The sequence below is a fragment of the Microcaecilia unicolor genome, chromosome 14 (assembly GCF_901765095.1).
Source record: "Microcaecilia unicolor chromosome 14, aMicUni1.1, whole genome shotgun sequence".
NCBI lineage: Eukaryota > Metazoa > Chordata > Amphibia > Gymnophiona > Siphonopidae > Microcaecilia > Microcaecilia unicolor.
In genome coordinates this window covers 53,483,041-53,506,022 of record NC_044044.1, presented here as the reverse complement: position 1 = coordinate 53,506,022, position 22,982 = coordinate 53,483,041, and the positions used below count along the sequence as shown (strand labels likewise).

Here is a 22,982-nt window from a genome sequence, read left to right as displayed (position 1 = left end):
GAATTTCAAATATTATTGGTAATTTTCATTGAGATCTTTGCATTATTACAGAAATACAATGTCTGAAATCCACTGGGTTAGCTTAAAAGCATTTTGGGACCTCCTGATTTCCTCTGGGTTTACGAATTTTCTCTGAAACACAAGAGGGGCGCAGAGTACATTGAAACAGCATCCTTTATTTCTATTGTCTTGAAAATTTGGAATCAGGTTTACAAAACCGGCAGGGGTATCTCCATGCTTTACTTCTTATAAGCCACTTCTGGTACAAAGATTCCTATAGGCCTCTTTGAAACCTCAGAAAGTTGGGAATCCTGTCCGTTTTTTGCACAGTTGCCAATTCCATTCCTGAAGTCTATGACCTTTTTCTGTCAGAGAAATATAATTTGTCCCTTAGTCCGTATAGATATTTAGATTCAGTGTAGCTACCTTACCCTTTGAAATAATTATTATTGGGGGGGAGGTAATCTTAAAGGATTACTTTCAAAATTTATCACTCTTTGTATTTGTCGCTCCTATTAACCTCATACTCTTATCGGGATAAATGGCAGAGAGATCCAGGACCACTAGACAGGGAAACGTTTTGACTCCCTTTGTGGGAACCTTTGTATAAATGCTCAGTCTTCAGTGCTTTACTTACTGCACAGGTACAATTTTTATTTAAGAATTATACCACCCGTAAATATCTTAGGGGCCCTTTTACTAAAAGTGGCATGCGGTAGTGTAGGCGCATGTATTTGGTGCGCACTGGGCTAGTTTTTACCGTATCTACAAAAAAGGGCTTTTTTTAATGGGACGGGGAAAAGGCTTTCAGTAAAAAATGAAATCAACGTGCGCCCAAAACCGGCATGAGCCCTTAACACCACCCATTGATCTAGCAGTAAAGGCTTACATGCTACACGCGCGGTGACCGGTTGGCATGCGTCAAGTGCCGATTACCGCCAGAGCTGGCATGCATAGGAGGAAATAATTCATCCACGCATTATGGGTGCGCACCAAATCTGAAATTACAACCAGGTGGTGGTAGTCCCATTTGGGCGCACGCTGCATGCGCATAGAGCCTACCACGGCTAAGTAAAAGGGCCCCTTACTCATTGGGGGCTTAGAAGAGTCTGACCTTTGCCGGAGGAACTGTGGACAAGTTGGATCTTTTTTACACCTTTGATGAGAATGCCCTTTTGTTCAAAATTTTTAGAAATAATTTCACTCCTTCTTACAACAAATTACAGGAATTCCTGTACCATTTAATTTGAGCCTTATGTTACTGGGCAATGGCATTGATATTCAAAACACTTTCCCTTCGATAGCTATACGATAAATGGTTTACTGTTAGCTGCTAGATTTGTTATAGCTGGGGCATGGAGATGTTCTTCCCAACCATCTATCAAGTAATGGCTCGATTAAGGTTTGGATGGTTAACATCTGAATTGCAAAATAAGTGGTTGATTTGGAGCTGTTGATTGATAAACTGCAACTGAGTCAAAAGCACCCGAGATGTCCAAGGAGACCAAACAAAAACATGTTCTATCATCCATCCTCTTGATACAATTTACAGTGGATATCAAAAGACTTTCTACACTATGAGACTACCTAAAACCAAACTAGTATGGATCCAACACATCAAATTTCTCAATAAATTCCTCCAATTGAGGCAGAACCACGTTTTCCAAAATTTTCTCAATAAAGGGTATAACAGAAATTGGACAATAATTATTCAAGACCTTTACATCTAAATCCACCTTCTTCAACACCGATTTTATCATAGCTTGTTTAAAAGATTTTGGGAAAGCCCCATCCTTTATAGAAACATTCACCATCTAACAAATAACAGGGATGATTTCCTTGGCCAACATCCTCAAGATTCCTGTAGAACAGGGATCAGCCATTGTCTTGAATTCCATGAGAAACGTCCTGGAGGGGCTGAAATCTTAATTCGATCAATACTCAAAGTGAGTTAACCGGCCAGAAGTGGCTACTGACCAGTTGACTTGCGTCTCGGTGGATAACCGGTCATTTTCAGCGGCATTTAACTAGTTATCACCACTGAAAATGACCAGTTAGTGCCAAAAACAAAGCCTGCGATGTTGGAGGTGTTTCAAGGGCGTGACCGCTTGAGTCCCGATATTTGGAATTTAACAGTCAAGGCTTAGTGGGCAAATAAGATTGCATTAAAAAGCAGGCCTGACTTTCCCACTAGGCCATGGCCAGTTAAGTCTGGATATTGACAACCAGCCATGTGCTATCTGCCATTGAAAATCCTGGATATTCAAGGCCATTTGCCAAAAACAACCTGGCATTGAATATCCGGGTTGAACGCCAGCAGTGGGCAGTCAAAGCGCTGCCCACCGTCTGCTTAATATCAGAGGGATTGATCCTTCTCTGCTGAATAATCTCCACATCTCATTAGTTCTTGCTGTTTTTTGTCTCTTTGTACTTCCCTGAAGCTTAAGTAACAAACGTGTCTTTTAACCTCAGGTGGGGTTTACTGTTGCCCAGGGTTTCATCAGATAAAATCTAGGTTATGTGTTCCTGCTTCCACCAGGGTCTGAAGGACAGGTTGGGCCCCTGGTTGGGATTAAGGGTGTCAGATGGGCCTAGGTGGAAATTCTGTATTTTGAAAATTTAGTTGCCAACCAAACGTTTTTGCAGCTGGGTGAAAAAAAATGGCTCTATTTGATTTTCCTCCTTTTGATGTGTATTTTTTTTTAATTCTTTTGCTTCAGCTTTCTTTGCTGTCATCTTCCCCTTCCCTCCTGTGTTTTTTTTCCTTTTCCATTTCAGCACTTCAACCTGTCCTCTAATGTGACCCTACCCAGGCAGCTACTTACACCAGTTCTCTGGTGGTCATCCTTCTGTAGCAGGAGCTCTCCAGTCCCAGCCAAAGTGGAAGTGCCTCATCCACAGCAGCTGCTCCGTGTCCTTGGCCCTGGAGCCAGTTCCTCCACTTTAAAAGCTTCTGCCAAATTTTAGTTGTCTGGGTGGTCCGGCACCAGAACTGAATTTAGGAAAAGGCAACGCAGACAGGTTCCTAGGGCCCCAAATTCTGAAGATACCTAAAGTGAGACCCTTTGTACAACTACTGCTCTTTGATCTGAGGATAGCCCAGTCTCCCACTCGGCCCTCTATTTCGCATCTGGGAGTTTTCCAGCCATGTGGATAGGATAAAGCACGCTTCACAGCAGATGCAAAGATGGGGTCAGAATTTGGCACCATGCCTGCATTAATGTACAAGAAAAGACCAGGGACAAAGTGGTGTTTGCTTGCTTCACTTACAGCTGGGAGGGACGGGGTATGGGAAGGGAGGAAGAAAACAAGGACGGGAAATCGTTCCTTTTAACAGAGCAAAGAATAAGCTCATTCATAGGGATGCTACCCCCCCCCCCCCCCCCGTGCTATACCAAAATATTTATATGTCCCATACGGGTTACAAGAGTTATTTACAGCATGGCAATTTAATGTTTTGCCAAAATTTTAGTCTTATATTTACTGTTGTGTCCCCCCCACCCCAGTTCTGCCAGTGTACTTTAGTCCTGCCCTGCAGTTCCTCCTGGCATCTGCTTCCCTCCCCCCTCCCCCATACTGTAACACTACCCACCTTATAATCGAAAGAGAAAAACAGCTAGATTTCGACCCAAATCGGGAGATAGACGTTTATCTCACAAAAACGAATACATCGGTATAATCGAAAGCCGATTTTGGACGTTTTCAACTGCACTCCGTCGCGGATGCGGACAAAGTTGATGGGGGTGTGGCGAAGGTGGAACTGGGGCGTGGTTATCGGCCGAGGAGAGATGTACGCGTTAGGGCGATAATCGAAAAAATAAAGGCGTTTTAAGCGAACATTTAGGCCACATTTGTTGGACCCTTTTTTCACATGAACAGGTCCCAAAAAAGTGCTCTAAATCACCAGATGACCATCGGAGGGAATCGGGGATGACCTCCCCTGACTCCCCCAGTGGTCACTAACCCCCTCCCACCACAAAAAAATGATGTTTCACAACTTTTTATTTTCACCATCAAATGTCATACCCACCTCCCTGGCAGCAGTATGCAGGTCCCTGAAGCAGTTGTTAGGGGGTGCAGTGGACTTCAGACAGGTGGACCCAGGCCCATCCCCCCTACCTGTTACAATTGTGCTGCTTAATGCTTATTAGTCGTCCAACCCCCCCAAACCCACTGTACCCACATGTAGGTGCCCCCCCTTCACCCCTTAGGGCTATAGTAATGGTGTAGACTTGTGGGCAGTGGGTTTTGAGGGGGATTTGGGGGGCTCAACACCCAAGGGAAGGGTGCTAAGCACCTTGGAGCTCTTTTACCTTTTTTTTTTTTTTTTTTTTTTGTAAAAGTGCCCCCTAGGGTGCCCGGTTGGAATCCTGGCCCCTCCCACGAACAAATGCCTTGGATTTATTCGTTTTTGAGCTGGGCGCTTTCATTTTCCATTATCGCTGAAAAACAAAAACGCCCAGCTCACAAATTGTCGAATAAAACATGGACGTCTATTTTTTGCGAAAATACGGTTCGGTCCGCCCCTTCACGGCCCCGTTCTCGGAGATAAACGCCCATGGAGATAGACGTTTTCGTTCAATTATGCCCCTCCATAGGAGTTTCCCTGTGTCCTTATAATCTCCTGGGCTCTGCTCCTTCCTAACCACTATACTGTAGCACTAGGGGAGTTTTCCCTGTAACCTCCTGGGCTTTGCTAGCTTGTCTCCAACACTAAGACACTAGGATTGGTGTGAAAGGGTGTATCCTGTAGGATATGAGACCTTCTTGTCCCTCTGTGACCCAGGTATTGGATTGGAAGAGGTGTATGAACAGGGTACAGTGAAAACTCCAGGGAATACAAAGGGGCCTTTCAAGCCAGGTGAGAGGAGGGACTAAGGTCTAATTACTGAAGGGAAAGTCATTAGTAAGCCTTTCATGTACCTGTTATTGTACTTCTTGTGTATGACCTTATTCCGCAACCCTCTTCACCCTCCCCCCCCCCTCCAACCATTAACAACAGCGCCACTGCCCCCAGTTGAGAGAGGTGGCACTGGCCCTGCCTATGCCTGCTTGAAAGAGAGACTGTTATAGGGAATCTCTACTTTCTTTTTATGCTTGCATAGGGCAGGATTCTGGACAGCTCAGTCTTAGAGTGTGTGAGGGGGGAAAAGCTGCCAGGCAGGCCTGATCGCTCTCAGGATGTGTGATGGGGGGGGGAAGAGCTACAAGGCAGGCCTGATTGCTCTCGGGGGGGGGGGGGGGGGGGGGGGGGGGAGCCTGTTAGCTCAATCACTGTCAAGTTGTGTGAGGGGGGAAAGAGATCTCTGTCGGGGTGTGAGAGAGGGGAAAGAGCTGCCAGACAGGCCTGATCGCTCTCAGGGTGGGTGAGGGGAAAAAGTTGCCTGGCAGGCGGATCGCTCTCATGGTGTGTGAAGGGGGAATCAGCTTCCAGGTAGGCCCAATCACTCTCAAGGGGGGGGGGGGGGGGAAGCGGCCTGGCAGGCCCCATCGCTCTCAGGATGGATAAGGGGGAAAGAACTGCCTGAAAGGCTTAGTTGCTCTCAGGGTGCGATCCCGTGGCAGCTTTCTCAGGATACACCAGTCTTGTAACTCTATATCAAGTCTGCGGTCACATCACCAGGCTATCTCCACACTTCACTTGGCCCCTCCTCCATGCACCTGTAATACGCAGATAAAGCCACATCTCCAGCAGATTTTGCTTCCAAATGAGCTGGTATCAAACTGTAACGTACACACAGAATGTTTGTTTTTATAGTTCAACGCAGTGTAGCTTAGTGCTAATTAAATGCTCATCTCCATAAATGTACTTATTGCTGTGCCTGTGCATTTTAATCCTACCCTGCAGCTCCCTCTGATACTCCATTACTGAGATCCCCCCTCTCTCTTTCTCTCTCTCCCACTCCCAGTGTACCTCAGTCCTGCCCTGCAGCTCCCCTTGCTACTCCATTACTGAGACCCCCCCCCACACACACACACTCACAAACTCCGACAGTGTGTCTCAATCCTGCCCTGCAGCAGCCTTTGCTGTTCCATGACTGAGACTCTCTCTCTCTCTCTCTCTCTCTCTCTCACTCACACTCACACACACACATTGCATTTGGATGTTACTTTTGATATGAGGGCTCATGTAGGTTGCTTGCCTACTGCACACACAACCTGAATTCAAATCCCACCCTGACATTTCTGTCAGGTAGCCGGTCTCTAGCCAACTCGGCCATCCATCCACTTTCAGTCAGTAAATGAGTACCTGGCCTTAGCTAGGGGAGTAAAGATGACTGGGGAAGGCAATGGCAAACCACCCAGTTAATGGCCTGCAAAGAAACTATAACTCCAATGGTGGGAACAAGTTATTCATGATTTGTTACTTTTACCTTACTCATCTTTCCAAATCTGAGCTCAAGGCAAGTTATAATGAGGTACAGTCCCAGTAGGGTGATCCTTATGTAATTATGTAACAATCCATCTCACTTATAAAGCCAATAGGCATAGAAAATTACCCCACCAAAAGCACCTGCTATTTTGTAATCGGGAAAACGTTTGCAAGAATTTGATTTATTATAGACATGAAGCTAATAAGATAAACATTTGCATGCATGCTTTTAGAATTCCCAAACCCCTTCTCCACTCCTCTGTTCCCAGGAACACCTCTGCTCGTCATGTGTGTGCATGTAATGTAAGCAATTTTAGAACAAGCCATTTCTGTACATGCAAAAAAGATTTCTAAAATAGTTTTGTAAACTTGTACTTCAGGAAATGGAGGGTTTAATAACCTGTCCATAGTAGCATACAAAGTGACGGCAGAAAAAGACCTGTACAGTCCATCCAGTCTGCCCAATAAGATAAACTCATATGTGCTACTTTATATGTATACCTGACCTTGATTTGTATCTGCCATTTTCAGGGCACAAACTGTAGAAGTCTGCCCAACCACTAGCCCTGCCTCCCAGCCACCGGTGCTGCCACCCAATCTCTGCTAAGACAAGGTTAGAAGGAGCTTAACTAGAAGAAATACAATTTTAAGCTGCTGCTGTAATCAGTAGGCCTCTCTTCCATTCCACATTAATACCACAGAACCCCTTCCCCAATTCATTTTTATCTGAGATTTTAAGTGTGTGTGTGTGTGATGGGCAGAGGGATGCATGTAGTAATGTTGATGAAGGACAGTGTGGCACATGTGCAGTGTCAAGGAGTGTGTAAAGAGAGGCTGGTGTTTACATTTTGGGTTCAGTAGGTTCATCAGATTTGGTTCAGTTTTACGCACTTTAGAAGTCGTACGGCCAGCCTTGTGGCTTCATGGCGATGATGCCTATGGACATATTTGAATCCTGGATTCAATTCCCCTCGATGGCTTTGGCTGCAAGAGGGGATGATGAATAGTCAACAGGGCCACAGAAGGACCAGCTTGGTTACCTCCGGCTGTGTTTGTCTCGTCCTCCTTCCCTCCTCCAACATAATTCTGAAAGAAATGCCAGTTGTCATGGTTGCAAGCCATCAATTTCCAGCTCAGGGAGACCAGGAGTGGGTGATTCCTATCGTGGCGTTTGAAAGGCAGGGATGATGGGTATTAAGGGGATTGGGATGGCGTCTGTGGTGGGGGAGGGGCTCTGATTGCCAAAGAGTTAGGATTCCGGAAACGCTTGGTGTTAAATCCCCTCTCTGTGAGTAATGGGTGGGCTAAGAGATGAAGGAGGGGGGTGAGAGGGTGGGTAGAGGAGAAGAGATGCCTTTTTCAAACCGCCAAAGCTATTATGGTGCCAAGGACTCTTCTTGGATGCAAGGATTTGAACTTAGCATGATATTTCCGACATCTATGAAGAGGAGGGGGAGAGCTGTGTTGTACCTTCCATGCAGGGACACTCTCCACACAGGGTCTGAAAACTCAACAGCATCCCAGTGACGCATATACATCTCCATCTCACTGTATCTTCTAAGCCGTGCCATATGCATAGACTGTTGAAATGTAATAACATTCACTGGTTCTGCTTGGAGGCAGTACAGCAGTCAGACTGGTCTACTTCTGATACAGGCAAACACATTTTATGGTCAATGTACATATTGTGGAGGAGTAGCCTAGTGGTTGGAGTACCTGTCTTGACATCTAGAGGTGGCCAGTTCAAATCCCACTGCTGCATCTTGTGATCTTGGGCAAGTCACTTAACCCTCCATTGCCTTATGTACAAATTTAGAACATGAGCACTCCAGGGACAGAGAAATACCCAATGTAACTCACCTTGAGCTGCTACAGAAAAGGTGTGAGCAAAATCCAAATAAATATTGGTTTAATTCTTTTGAACAGAAAAGACATGAATGCATTGAGTTAAATATATTAATAAAGTTGCAGAAACCAGGCAAAGTCAAGATCTATTTATTAGATTTATAGTGATAACATTTGTGGCCCACTTTCCAGAGCAACGCTAGGATAATCTCTGCAGTGTGCCAGCTGTACTCCCTGAGGAGGGGACCGCCAGCTATGGAGCATTGCTTAATATATTCTTAAATGGGTCCCCTCGGAAGCCTCCTGGATGCTGAGGTGAATTAGGTATTACTTACTGGCTGAGTTTGCATATTATGTGTATGAGTTTCTGCCCATGTGCCTTCATTTCTGATGCAGTGTTCCCTCTAAGCGGAGCACGTGAGCAATTTGCTCATACATTTTAGGAGCATCGCTCACAGATTTTACATGGTCACTCACAAAAATACCTACCCGACTTTCAAAGAAAATTAAACTATAAAAATTAATTCAACTAAATCAATTACTAATACAATTTAAACACGTTTCAAATAAAATTGCACATATGAAACAGTCTGTGCTGTTGTTTCTTTGTCACTTCTGGTCTCGTGAAATGCATTGCTAATAATGGCAGTCAAAAATTGTTGGGTTTTTAAAACTTGTTGCTCATATGAAAAGCAATTTGCATGTACAAGGCCACTCCTTAGAGGGAACACTGTCCTGGTGTTCCAGAAAGAGAGACAGGGGCTAACTGAAGTGCTAGGTCACTGCTGGTGTTACCTAACCTGCCATAAACATATTTTGGTTTTGTATAGCTCAGTCAGGAGTTCTTGCAGGGCAGTCTTCCATGGAATCAGCTGACTTTATGAACACACACAACTTTACATGCTCTGTACCCAATACTCATTTACTGAAGGAATTCGGTCTTTAGTCTGGGCAGCAAATGACAATTTAGGGGATTGCAGCTAGCCACAACCCTATACTTTGGCCCTTGCTTAATAATCCTATATAATAAAACTCACCCTCAACGTTCTGAGGACACTGACGTCACTGTCAGGTCCTCCGGGCACTTCCTTCCGGTTCGAAGCCTTTGTGGTGGTGAAGCCACCGAAAACACTGTGTTGGGGCCCCGCCCTCGCGTCAAACGTGATGACGTAGAGGGCGGAGCAATGACGTTGGTGGCTTCACAAACAACGAAACAGCAGATTGAAGGTGGCGTGCCGAGGTCCGCAACAATGGCGGTCAGTGCCTTCAGAACGCCGAGGGGGTGAGTAGGGAGGGGGGGAGGTTAGGAAGGAAACCGTGCTAGCGCCCGTTTCATTTGCGCAAGAAACGGCCATGTTTTACTAGTAGTACATATCTCATTCATAGCACCACCAGCTTTACACAGCACTGCATTCAGATAAGCCCCTGCCCCAGAGATCTTACAGTCTAAGAGATGCTGAGCCTGCAGTTTTTACAGGGGTCTTAGGGCTCTGGACTGGGAAAGGGTGCATTTGAAGGCTGCATTAGCGTCTGCTGGGTTTTGCTTATTTTTGGCATGTCCTCAGAGGGTTTATCTTTGTTTTCCTCCTAATCAAAGTTAACAGAGGCACTCTCTAGAATCCATAAAACCCTTCTGCATTCAGAGCCTGTAAAATTACAGGTTTCAGGACAGGAAGCATGATAAAGCCATGGATGGGCTGAGGAATCTGTGGCAGTGAGCAGGGCTGGTAATCTCTTAAACCTGTAACAAAGCTCTCCTCAAAGCCCCCAGGAAGGCCAAACTCTGGGGATTCTAACTATTGTGCAAGTAATATGAACAGAAGGGGGGGGGGGGCGTCGCTTCATAACAAAAGCAGCTTTTGACATTTAAAAAATGCTCAAGGTTACCTGCCCCTCCTCCCTTCCAAATTCCCCTGTATTATTTTCCCATGAGGGAGACAGACAGACAGGTACAGGTCAGACTCTAGACTGGGAAAGCAGTTTTTTTTGACTAGGCTGCTGTTTTACAGGATAAAGGAGCCAGCAGTTCCTGTGTACCAATGTTTCCTCTAAGGAGTGGCCTGGTGTTTGCAAATTTTTTTCATGTGAGCAACAAGTTTTAAAAACCAATAATGAGCAATTGCTCATGTGCTCTGCTTAGAGGGAACATTGTTCTCTTCAAGCTTTGCCCAGTTCACAGCACAGTCAGCAGGTGCACCTTGTCCTCTATAAATTTCTCAATTAAAGTCCTTGCTAACCTGCTTTTTCCTGGGAGCAGCCCTGGTGTCTGTAGAAAGTGTAACTGCTTATGAGTTGTGGTCACCCTGAAATTTGGAGTGGACTGATAGAGGATCATATCAGCTTTCTCTTCTTCACTCTGCACCCCTCACGCTCTCCCTCACAACACATGTCCTCCGGGGCTATATTTAACCACTCATGGGGCCTTCAACAAAGTTTTATGGTCAATCAGTGCCCTTCCTGTCCCTGTCACCACATCCGGCAGTTCCCTAACTACTACCACTACCGCCCACCCAGTAGCAGCATACCTATGATGTGGCTGGCAGGGATCCCCAAGCCCCACCAGCTGAAAACTCCCAACAACTGTCCCTCTTGCATACCTTGTAAATAGCAGATTTTTGCATACTGGTTCCACCGGCCCCACAGCCTTCCCTCTGATGTATTCAGGGTTGCCATATAAAAAAAAAAAATTCCCACACAAAACTGCTCAAAACCCGCCCAAAAACCGCACACAGCCCCGCCGTCATCAGCCCCATCCCTTCCGTCATCAGCCCCGCCCCCACTGTCATCGCCCCGCCCAATACGTCAACAAACCCCGCCCAAAAGTCACAAACCCCGCCTCTGTCGCCATTAGCCCCACCCCCCGCCGGCCGAAAAACCGCCCAAAACCCGCACTGAAAAAAGAAAACCAGCCCAAAAAAGCGCAACCCGCCGCGGGCAAAAGTTTCCTGCGGCGGGTTGCGGAAAACCGCCCAATTGGGCGGGAAAACCGTCCATCTGGCAACCCTGGATGTATTCCTGCCTAGGTGGAAACAGGAAGTTGCATCAGAGGGAAGGCTGTGGGGCCAACATGAGCAGTGTGCATTAGTTGCTGCTTGCTGCTGGTGAAAATCTGCTATTTAAAAGGTATGCGGGGGAGGGGATGTTTGAGAGACCATATGGCATGCAGGCGAGAGAGGGAGTGACCAAATCATTTGTGGGACAAGGCACAGTTCTTCTGTCCACCTATCTTGGGCCCAGGCCCACCCAAAATTGGGTGTCTGGCTACACCCCTGCACCCCAGTCCAGCAGCACAGCTTACCTTGCTTCATGGGAATAAAAAAGTGGCATAAAAGCGTGGAGTTATCACTCTGTGGTACTGTTGGCTCTGGTGGTCCCGCCCTTCAGAGAGAGGAAGTGACATCAGAAGAGGCAGAACAAACATAGCCATCAGTGGCATGGACTGACAAAGGCTCTGTGCCTTTATTCCACTTCTTATCCCTGGGACGCAGCTGAACTGGAGAGGAAGAGGGGGAAAAAAGATGATGGACCAGAGTGGCTGCTTGTTAAGCTGGGTCTAGGTTAGCTGCCCCCTTTGCCCATTGGTAAAAGTGGCCCTGATCCTACTCTTCCCCCCCCCCCCTCCCCGCCATCCCAACCTCAACATCTCTCACTTGCTAGGTATGGACACAGTAGGATCATGCCCCAAATTTAATTCAACTGAGAACAGCCCCAGGCAGCAGAAAACAGGAGAGGAGACAGAAAAGAGCCACTTTGTTTCCTAAACCAGCCTCTCCACGTGAGCAGGGGGTGAAGGGCTGAATTTTTTATTTTTTTATTTACTTATTTGCCTTTCCAAATCCAAGCTCGAGGAGCGTGACATCCCCCATAGCTGTCTGTGGAAGATCATAAATTTTATTTGCAATCAGGTATGTTCACTGGTTAGACTGAAGAGCTGGGGCTGGCTCAATGGTTGTGCTGAATCCTGCCCTGCAGAGCCCCCTGATGGATTTCCAGATTAACTCTTTTGCAACATGGTTCAGTGGGGAATGAAAATGCAACAGAGTCTCTGGGAGGAATCCTAGTGCATAGCTCCAACTCTTACAACTAAGCTAGAAATAATGAGTGGGTCTATTTTAAAATGAGAGAATATTTCCTGGATAGTTGTCAATAACGATTCATGTGGTCAGAATCTCAGCACTGGTTAAGAACATAAGAATAGCCATATTGGGTCAGACCACTGGCTATCTAGCCCAGTATCCTGGCAGAAAACCAAATAGTAACAACATTCCATGCTACCAATCCCAGGGCAGTGGCTTCCCCATGTTCATCTCAATAACAGACTATGGACTTTTCCTCCAGTAACTTGGCCAAACATTTTTTTAAACCCAGATAAGCTAACCGCTGTTACCACATCCACCAGCAGTGTGTTCCAGAGCTTAACTATTCTTTGAGTGAAAAAATATTTCCTCATATTTGTTTTTTAAAAGTATTTCCATGTAATTTCATTGAGTGCCCCCTGGTCTTTGTACTTTTTGAAAGAGTGAAAAATCAATTCACTTTTATCCGTTCTACACCACTCAGGATTTTGTAGACCAAAATCATATCCCCCCCACCCCCCAGCCGTCTCTTTTCCAAGGTGAAGAGCCCTAACATCTTTAGCCTTTCCTCATATGGGAGGAATTCCATACCCTTTATCATTTTGGTCGCTCTTCTTTGAATCTTTTCTAATTCCACCAGACATAACTTGGTATTAAATATCCAAGCTTAATTCTGCCCATGGCAGCCAGTGGCTAAAAAACCCCCATTGCTTCAGGTGCTAAGGATAATTTTATAAAGGTTTTTTCTCAATTATTGGTTTCAATTACAACATGCTATAAGAAGTTCAACAATTAATTTCAAATCTCTATCCACCGAAGGTCTATTAGAATCATCATTAATAAGGTTGCCTTCTCTTTTTTATAAACCCTTTCAGCTATAGTATTGGCACCCAAACGGTTTGGGAAAAGGACACTAAGGACCCTGCTTACAAAGACACTCTACTGTTTTTAGTGTGTGCTAATTTAACTATGTAGATGCCCATTATATGCCTATGGGTGTCTACATAGTTAGCGTGCACTAAATATTTTAGTGCACACTAAAAACACTAGCGCGCCTTTTTAAACAGGGCCCTAATTCACTTATCAATGGTGGGTGGAGATGTTTTTGGGCTGTTTGGTCCAAGAGCTTCCATGTCTTCTTCGAGTAATCACTCGAATCGACTGAGTGGCCATCAATTAGTTTTAAACAAGGAAAAGACTGTAGCCTGCTGGTTTAGCTCAGGCCCGACCATTCCTGATTCTCCTCTTACTGTTTTTGGTATTCAGACACGCGCGGTGAATTCATTCCGCTATCTTGGAGTTATTTTAGGCTCCTATCTCACTTTTTCCCCACAAATTGCTAGTTTATATAAGTCCATCTTTTTTTGTTCTCCGCCAATTGCGCTCTCTTTGTAGAAATTTTGACTAACCCACTTGTTCTGTTGCTACTCATTACCTGTCTTGATTATTGTAATATCTATCTAGGCAGTTCCTGTACGAATCAGGCTTTAGACAGCAATTAAACTCATGCTCATAAATTTGATCATGTTTCTCCTTTATTTCAAAACTTCACTGGCTACCAATAGAACAGCGTATCATTTTTTAATTGCTTATTCTCACTTTTAAAGCCTTTTGGGTTGGTCTTCTAGAGTTTCTTGCAACACTGACCATTCTTTACTCTCCTATTCGCCTTCTCCATTCTATAAATGATTACCGTCTATTCCTCCCTAACCCAAAGGCCGCCCAGTTTGAACGTACACATCATTGTGCTTTCTTTTTCACTGCTCCCCTTCATTGGAACGCTCTCCCTCTTTCCGGGCTGAATCGTCTTTTAAATTGTTTAAGGTGGCTTTGAAAATGCACCTTTTTAAGGAACCCTTTTTCTCTAGATTGAACATGGAGAGGTATTTTTTTTTTTTATTTGTACCCCGCACTTTTTCCCACTCATGGCAGGCTCAATGCGACAGGCAATGGAGGGTTAAGTGACTTGCCCAAAGTCACAAGGAGCTGCCTGGGCCGGGAATCGAACTCAGTTCCTCAGTTCCCCAGGACCAAAGTCCACCACCCTAACCACTAGGCCACTCCTCCACTATTGGGTTCATTGTCACCATACCCTATCTTGCCTTTTTCCCAACCTCTTCCCCCCTCCCTCCTTTGTCCTGTTTTGATTGCCTTATTTTATTTCATATCACAATGACGTAGTTCCTTTCAATTTATTTGTAAACCACTCAGTTCTGCAAGTCAGCGTGGGCAGTATATCAAGGTTTAATAAGCTATAATTATTTTATTCTTCAACATTGAGCACTATGGACACCTTCACCCCATTCCCTGATTTTTCCCTTCTTTTTACGGTTTTTAAAAGCCAGCCGCGGCGATTCCCATACGCTGCCCTGCCACCTGTGGCTGCCTCTCTAATGTAACTTCCTGTTCCCTCAGATGTGGCCGCAGCAGGGAAGAGGCCGATGCCAACGTCAGAGCAGCGTATGGAATTTGCTTCCACCACTTACTTAAAAAAAACAACTAAAAAGAAGGTAAAATTGGGGAACGGGGTGGAGGAAGGAAGGGGGGAGATGTCAGAACTTTGCCTGGGGGGTGGCATCTGAGCCCTGCCTCAGGCAGCATGTTGCCTTGGGCCGCCCCTGGGTCTTGCTGTGAAGATCAAGACATCCTTCCTCACCTCCTCTTTGAATGCCCTAACCTTCATATGTTCTGGGAAGATGTATGGAATAAAATACTGGAAATTCTCAATTTTAAAGAATCAGGCTCTCTAAATAAAGCACATCATTTGGAAATCCTCAGTTCTGGATTTCTCTCTTGCTGACAATGACTTTTTAATTTCTATTGTTCTAAATTTAGTGATCAGTCATTGGAAGGGTAACACAAGCTTATCAATTGATATCTGGTGGAATTGGATTCTTGGTGAAAATGCACGAACTGCCATAATCAAAGAGAATTTTTGAAAACATCTAAATTGTCTGTGCCTTTTGAAGAAGATGTTTTGAGACGGGGCATTTCGGGGGGGGGGGGGGGAGGTGTCACGGACAGTGTTATGAGATGGATGTTTGTCAGTGATAACGGATAGCAGGGAGACAGTTTGCAGCAGAAATGAAAATGTCTCAATTTAGACCTGCTATAAAAGCGAATAACTCAAGCCATAACCTTTGAACCCATTTGTGCTTTTGCTGACTTGGAGAGTGGAGGGGTGGATTTGGTCATATTGTGGAGGAGAGGGGAGAGCTGCTGAATGGTTTGTTAGCTTTGTCTGCCCCAGTCTGAAATCTGTGTTCCTCACATTTCCTGCCATGCCTCCTCCCTAGCTCATTTGCTGCACTCCTTGCCCACCCACACCTGCTAGCCCCTCAGCCATACCAATCCCTTGTGCTCTATCAGGCCCCCCTTCCCCTCTGCTGTGTCCTTGACCCACCAACCCCTCATTGTCCCCAAACACTGACACCTCCCTTTGTATCTTCTTATCTGCTTGTACCCTGTCTCTTCTTGTGCCTCTGTGTCTGTCTAGTCCCAGCCTCTGTTTGCTGTGCTGTGTGCTGGTGACAGTGGTGGTTCAGTGTCTCACTAGATGGGGGTGTGCACAATGGTGTCACTTGGGTTAATGGGTTGTGTCTGTGGAGGCGGGACACCTGACCATTAACCATAGATATGCTGAATACTATTGTGGGTGATGCTTTGTTGGATGTGGCTGACAGTCTGGAGGGGAGGGGTAGGAGAAGATACCTATCAGAGAGTATTTAGGCTCAGGACCCAGTTCCTGAACCTCATTGATCAGGAGTGCCTTACTAGGCACCGCTTTGATAGGGCTACCATACTATACCGTACCTCTTTGAGCTGCTAGAACCCCTCCTCCAGGCCACAACATGCAGGAGTAATCCAGTGCCAGTCCACCTTAAGGTGACAGCCTCCCTCACCTTTCTTGCCACTGGTAAGTTTAAGTCAGTGCTAGCAGTCAATACAGGACTCGCCCAGCCCGCCACCTCCACCTGTCTTTCCCAGTTCCTCAATGCCTTCCTCACGCACACCTCACAACATATCCCTTCACCACTATTGCCCAGGCCCTCCAGAACAAAATGACTCGGTTCTGTTCCATAGACCACTTCCCCTCATTCATAGGCATCATTGACTGCACACACATTGCACTCAGACCCTCCCCCCCCCCCCCCCCCTCGAGGCACACAAGGACACCAACAGAAATAGAAAAGCCTGTCACTCAATGAACATGCAGGTGGTGTTTGATGCCCAGGGAGAGAGATCGTGGATGTTTGTGCCCGGTTTCTGGGATCCTGCCATGACACATATATACTACAACACTCTGGAATCTACCAGAGGTTTGACCGAGGGGAGATCGCCGGTGGCTGGCTCCTACTACTACTACTACTACTTAACATTTCTAAAGCGCTACTAGGGTCAGGCAGCGCTGTACAATTTAACATGGAAGGACAGTCCCTGCTCAAGGAGCTTACAATCTAAAAGACAGGTGTACAATCTAGAGACAAGTATACAATCTAAAAGACAAGTGTAGAGTCGATCTGATAGGGCATACTATATTTCTCGAAAGGTTAGGTGCCGAAAGCAGCATTGAAGAGGTGAGTTTTAAGCAGAGATTTGAAGATGGGTAGGGAGGGGGCTTGGCGTAGGGGTTGAGGAAGATTGTTCCAGGCATAGGGTGAGGCAAGGCAGAATGAGCGGAGCCTGGAGTTGGCAGTGGTGGAGAAGGGTACAGACAGGAGGGATTTGTCCTGTGAGCGGAGGTTACGGGCGGGAACATAGGGGGAGATGAGGGTAGAGAGGTAGTGAGGAGCCGCAGACCGGGTGCATTTGTAGGTAAGGAGGAGAAGCTTGAATTGTATGTGGTAACTGATCGGAAGCCAGTGAAGTGACTTGAGGAGAGGGGTGATACGAGTATATCGGTTCTGGCAGAATATAAGACGTGCGGCAGCATTCTGAGCGGATTGAAGGGGGGATTGAAGGGCTCCTGGGGACCTCATCCCCTTCAGAGTCAGAGTTGAAACCTGCCAAAGTAAGTTCAAATAAATTTCACAATGGCAATAGCTAGTCAGTCTGTTGTACTCTTCCTGATTGTACCCCTCCCTCCACGTGTACTTGTATGCCACAGGTAGTGAGGACTGCCATTATTCATTCATTCATTTTATATATTGCATAGACCTAAGTGGTTTACAGTTTAATTTTACAAGGATCTCAACCCACTGCTGACCATCAGGCAGCAGTAGGAATCAAACCTAGTTCCCCAGGTCCACAACCTGCTGCTGTAACCATTAGGCCACTCCTCCACTCCGTTATCTGGCAAAAGCCTGTCTGCCACCACATCGCAGAGTGGTGGAGAGGAGAGGTGTTGTGCACTGTGAACCTTAGAACCTAGGATGCCGGGACAGCCACACAGGCAGGTGGGTAAAGGAAAGAGGAGAGTGGGGAGTGCACTGCAGGCCAGAGTGAGTGAGCTACAGGTGGCTGAAAACCATGAGAACCAATAAAAAGCTGGATGCAAGAAAATTGGACATAGTGACTGGGTAGAAAAACACCAGAATGGCATTTACCCAGTGGCGTACCAAGGGGGGGTGGGGTGGGGGCGGTCCACCCCGGGTGTATGCTGCTGGGGGGGGGGGTGCTGCGCGCCTGTCGGCTGTTCGTTTTCATGCTCCCTCTGCCCCGGAACAGGTTACTTCCTGTTCCGGGGCAGAGGGAGCATGAAAACAAAGAGCCGGCAGGTGCGCGGCACCCCCCCCCCCCCCCCCAGCGGCGTGCACCCGGGGGACGGGGCACATCGGCGATCCGCCCCGGGTGTCAGCCCCCCTAGGAACGCCACTGCATTTACCAGAGAGGTGTCAGGTCCAAGTGATTATTCTGTGAATTGGCTGGAGAGGGAGAAGATCTTTAAATACCAAGAAGTATAGTCTGAGACCAAGAAATGTGGCAGAAAGCAATAGAAATATTTCCAGTTGTATTGGGAACCACAGGCTTGATTAAAAAATCATTTTCAAGCATACCCTAATAAGTTGCCTATATATGTTAGGATCTTATAAACTCCAGAGGGAAGCTGTCTGTGGCATAGTGCAAGTACTACGGTGAGCACTGGCAGTACATTCGAGAGACTAAAATCATTCCTGTCATTGCCTCCAGAAATGGGTAAGATGTGTTGAGTTTAGTATTCCCAATCATTTTGAAAAATTGGTTCCTATTTCCTGAAGCAGCACAGATGTAAAGCTCATCAAAGTTCTGTTTAAAGAAAGGAACCCATGGTAACCACTGTTCTTGCTTGTGGGAAGATTTCCCCTCCTTTGTGTTCTTTGGAAAGATTTCTGGAGTCCTTTTTCTAACTTGGGGGGGGGGGGGGCAAGGACACTGTTGGTGAATAAAAACTCTCTGGCTATTGCTTCCTGGTTTAAAGTTTCCTTCCCAGTTTCAAGTTGGGATGTGTTTGACCCCACTGATGTGAAGTAGGCCACATGTGTGGCCTGCAAGGCTTCGCAGCAGACAATGTAAATGTCCCTATCCCTCCCAGCCTAGTTCATCTTTCTCGTTGAAGCAGACCAGCCCTCGTGGCTCAATGAGTGTCGGGTCTGATGAAGAGAACCAGTGGAGCATCCGTGGCTCCCTTCCCAGAAGGCTTCTTTGTGATTCTTTGAAACGCCCGTTGCTAAGCAGTGGCCGCGGTTGCCAAGGACAGTGATGTTTCCTTCTGAAAAAAATTTTGATAGATGAATGGAGAAGGAGAGAGGATTATGGGGAGAATTTATAAAGCGTATAGTTTTAACCATTTAATTTCTCTTTTAGTGACTTTTTTAATCTTCTTCCAGCCAGAGCCTTGAGATTTGGGAGCGTTGGCATTTAGCCATGAAGCAGGCTCCAGTGTGACTGAAGAACACACTCCAGACTCCTCTCATAAGGGATATTCCAGGCTTTGAAAGCAAAAGGCTGCACTTTCCTTTTACCCTTTCCTCACCCCCCCCCCCCCCCTGCAAATAATCTGTGAAATGCAAGGGGAAAAGGCTGTACACTGCCATTTGACACTTAAAGTACAGTGAGAAATTGTTTTTTGGGAACTGATACTTATTGATTAAGCCAAGCCTGGGCCCCTTGTTGGCAGCCAGGCTTCTTATTGTTCCCCCTAAACCCACCTCTCCCCTTCCTCTTTTCTCTATTTCTGTGGATAACACTGTCATCCTCAGTCTGCTCAGCTCGTAACCTTGAGTGATTTTTGACTCTTCTCTCCTTCTCTATAGTCTTCTATGTATTTATTTATTTGGATTTTGCTCACACCTTTTTCAGTAGTAGATCAAGGTGAGTTACATTCAGGTACTCTGGATATTTCTCTGTCCCAGGAGGGCTCACAATCTAAGTTTGTACCTGAGGCAATGGAGGGTTAAGTGACTTGCCCAAGATCACAAGGAGCAGCAGTGGGATTTGAACCAGCCACCTCTGGATTGCAAGACCGGTGCTCTAACCACTAGGCCACTCCTCCACTCAGCAACATTCCATGTAGAATCACCAATAATAGCAACATTCCATGTAGAATCTCAAATAGTAGCAACGTTCGATGTTCCACTGCACTAACCACTAGGCTACTCCTCCATTAGCAACATTCCATGTAGAAGTCTGCCCTTGCAGATCAGCAGTGCGGCCGCGCAGGCTTCTGCTTCTGTGAATCTGACGTCCTGCACGTACGTGCAGGACGTCAGACTCACAGAAACAGAAGCCTGCGCGGCCGCACTGCTGATCTGCAAGGGCAGGCTTCTGTTTCTCTGTCCCAGGAGGGCTCACAATCTAAGTTTGTACTTGAGGCAATGGAGGGTTAAGTGACTTACCCAAGATCACAAGGAGCAGCAGTGGGATTTGAACTGGCCACCTCTGGATTGTAAGACTGGTGCTCTAACCACTAGGCCACTCCTTCACTAGCATCCCCTATGGAATGTACAGGGTGAGGCAAAATAAAAGTAACCCCCTCCCCTGCAGTTTTTTTGAAGTTTTCTCAGCATCCTCTTTGAATATCAACAAGAGTTTACTTATTTACTCCCTCCCCCCCCCCCCCCCATTTACTAAGCTGAGCTACTGACTGCTATGCGCTAATGCCGACACGGCCCATTCACTTTAAACGGGCTGTGTCGGCATTGCCACTCAGTAAACAGGGGGTTAGTCATCATACTTACGTATTACTATTAAACAATATTTAATTATCATATGGGGTTAGTATGGAAGGATGGAGGGAAAATTGGAAATCTGGGACGACTGGAATTCTTGTTTATATTTGATTGTTTCTCTTGACTGCTGTATTTGGCGTCAATAAAATAGATTTAACCTAAACAACACTTAATTATCTTAAACTATGTTGATGTTACTGACATTTTAGTGATACTATCTAGCAATTTTGTGCATTAAAAATGCTCACGCTAAAATACAGTAAAATGGCGTCATTCAAATGGTCTTGCATTCTGTCGCAGAGCCAGTTTGATTAACAGGCCAACAAATTTTCTTCACAGTGCTGAGTTTCCAGTTCATGAGATGTTACCCAGCCACTATCGCCTTTGCTTCAAAACCTTGTTCATACAGTGTATTTTTTTTTTGTCTGCTACCGACACCTTGCCTATTATTGCAATTCTAGTCTGAAATGTTTTTAAATTAATTATCTGTAAATGATATTATCAAATACAAATTATTAAAATTATTGTTTACAAAAGTCTACATCACTGTGATGTTGTTAACATTAAGCTGGTACCCTGTTTTTTTTTTTTCCAAATAATGGTAGCTTTACTGTGCATTTTTAAAGGTTTGAAAATCTCTGGGTGGTCACTCTAAAAAGTCTGTAACTTCACTGTGTTTAAAGATAATCTCATTCCACTTGGCACATAAACGTAGATAGTAACAACAAATAAAGCTGTAAAATTGAACTTCCAAGTGCTTGCTGAGAAAACGGCAAAAAAACTCAAGAAGGGTGTTTTTTTCCTTCACCCCATATAAGGGAAAGCCAGCCTTCAACTGTATGTACATAAGTAATGCCATACTGGGAAAAGACCAAGGGTCCATCGAGCCCAGCATCCTGTCCACGACAGCGACCAATCCAGGCCAAGGGCACCTGGCAAGCTTCCCAAATGTACAAACATTCTATACATGTTATTCCTGGAATTGTGGATTTTTCCCAAGTCCATTTAGTAGCGGTTTATGGACTTGTCCTTTAGGAAACTGTCCAACCCCTTTTTAAACTCTGCTAAGCTAACCGCCTTCACCACTTTCTCCGACAACGAATTTCAGAGTTTAATTATATGTTGGGTGAAGAAACATTTTCTCTGATTTGTTTTAAATTTACTACACTGTAGTTTCATCGCATGCCCCCTAGTCCTAGTATTTCTGGAAAGCGTGAACAGACGCTTCACATTCACCTGTTCCACTCCACTCATTATTTTATATACCTCTATCATGTCTCCCCTCAGCTGTCTCTTCTCCAAGCTGAATAGCCCTAGCCTCCTTAATCTTTCTTCATAGGGAAGTCGTCCCATCCCCTTTATCATTTTTGTCGCTCTTCGCTGCACCTTTTCCAATTCTACTATATCTTTCTTGAGATGCGGCGACCAGAATTGAACACAATACTCAAGGTGCGGTCGCACCATGGAGCGATACAACAGGCATTATAACATCCTCACACCTGTTTTCCATACCTTTCCTAATAATACCCAACATTCTATTCGCTTTCCTAGCCGCAGCAGCACACTGAGCAGAAGGTTTCAGTGTATTATCGAAGACGACACCCAGATCCCTTTCTTGGTCCGTAACTCCTAACGTGGACCCTTGCATGATGTAGCTATAATTCGGGTTCTTTTTTCCCACATGCATCACCTTGCACTTGCTGACATTAAACGTCATCTGCCATTTAGCCGCCCAGTCTCCCGGTCTCGTAAGGTCCTCTTGTAATTTTTCACAATCCTGTCGCGATTTAACAACTTTGAATAACTTTGTGTCATCAGCAAATTTAATTACCTCGCTAGTTACTCCCATCTCTAAGTCATTTATAAATATATTAAAAAGCAGCGGTCCTAGCACAGACCCCTGAGGAACCCCACTAACTACCCTTCTCCATTGTGAATACTGCCCATTTAACCCCACTCTCTGTTTCCTATCCTTCAACCAGTTTTTAATCCACAATAGGACATTTCCTCCTATCCCATGACCCTCCAATTTCCTCTGTAGCCTTTCATGAGGTACCTATGTCGTCACTATTTCCTCCTCCTATAAAATATATTGAGACAACCGTCTTTCAACTTTAAGACCAATATTTAGTTGACCATGTTTGCATAATCAGACATATTACTGCAAATGTTCAGCCTGAATGCACATTGGTGTTTCCTCCTCTCCCCCCATTCCTGGGCAGCAGAGACCTGAGGAGTCCAGAGTGGTCTCAGGATCTCAGCCAAGAACACTAACCTGGACAGGGTAGAAGTGGCTGACTGGAGTTGTGAGCAGGGGATAATGGAGAGGGGGAGCCTGGGGAGTATAGGGGGGATAGAACATACCCTCTATAATCCATCCTCTACATACGCATCTGTACCCCTCCTCTAACCCCAGTGGTGTGCTGGTAAATGTTTAACAGGCTCTCTCCCCGGGTATAGCCAGCCCTGCAATTTGGTGGGGAGGGTGCAGAGGTCCACCTCTGAATCCCCCCCCCCCCCAAATTACAGAGCTGACTATAC

General features: G+C 45.8%; 1 protein-coding gene across 3 annotated transcripts in view; it reads left to right on the top strand.

Annotated features, from left to right (window-relative positions):
* The window catches only part of IGSF9 (immunoglobulin superfamily member 9), a 148,227-nt gene that overhangs the window by 42,893 nt on the left and 82,352 nt on the right, over window positions 1–22,982 (top strand). The window lies entirely within an intron of this gene.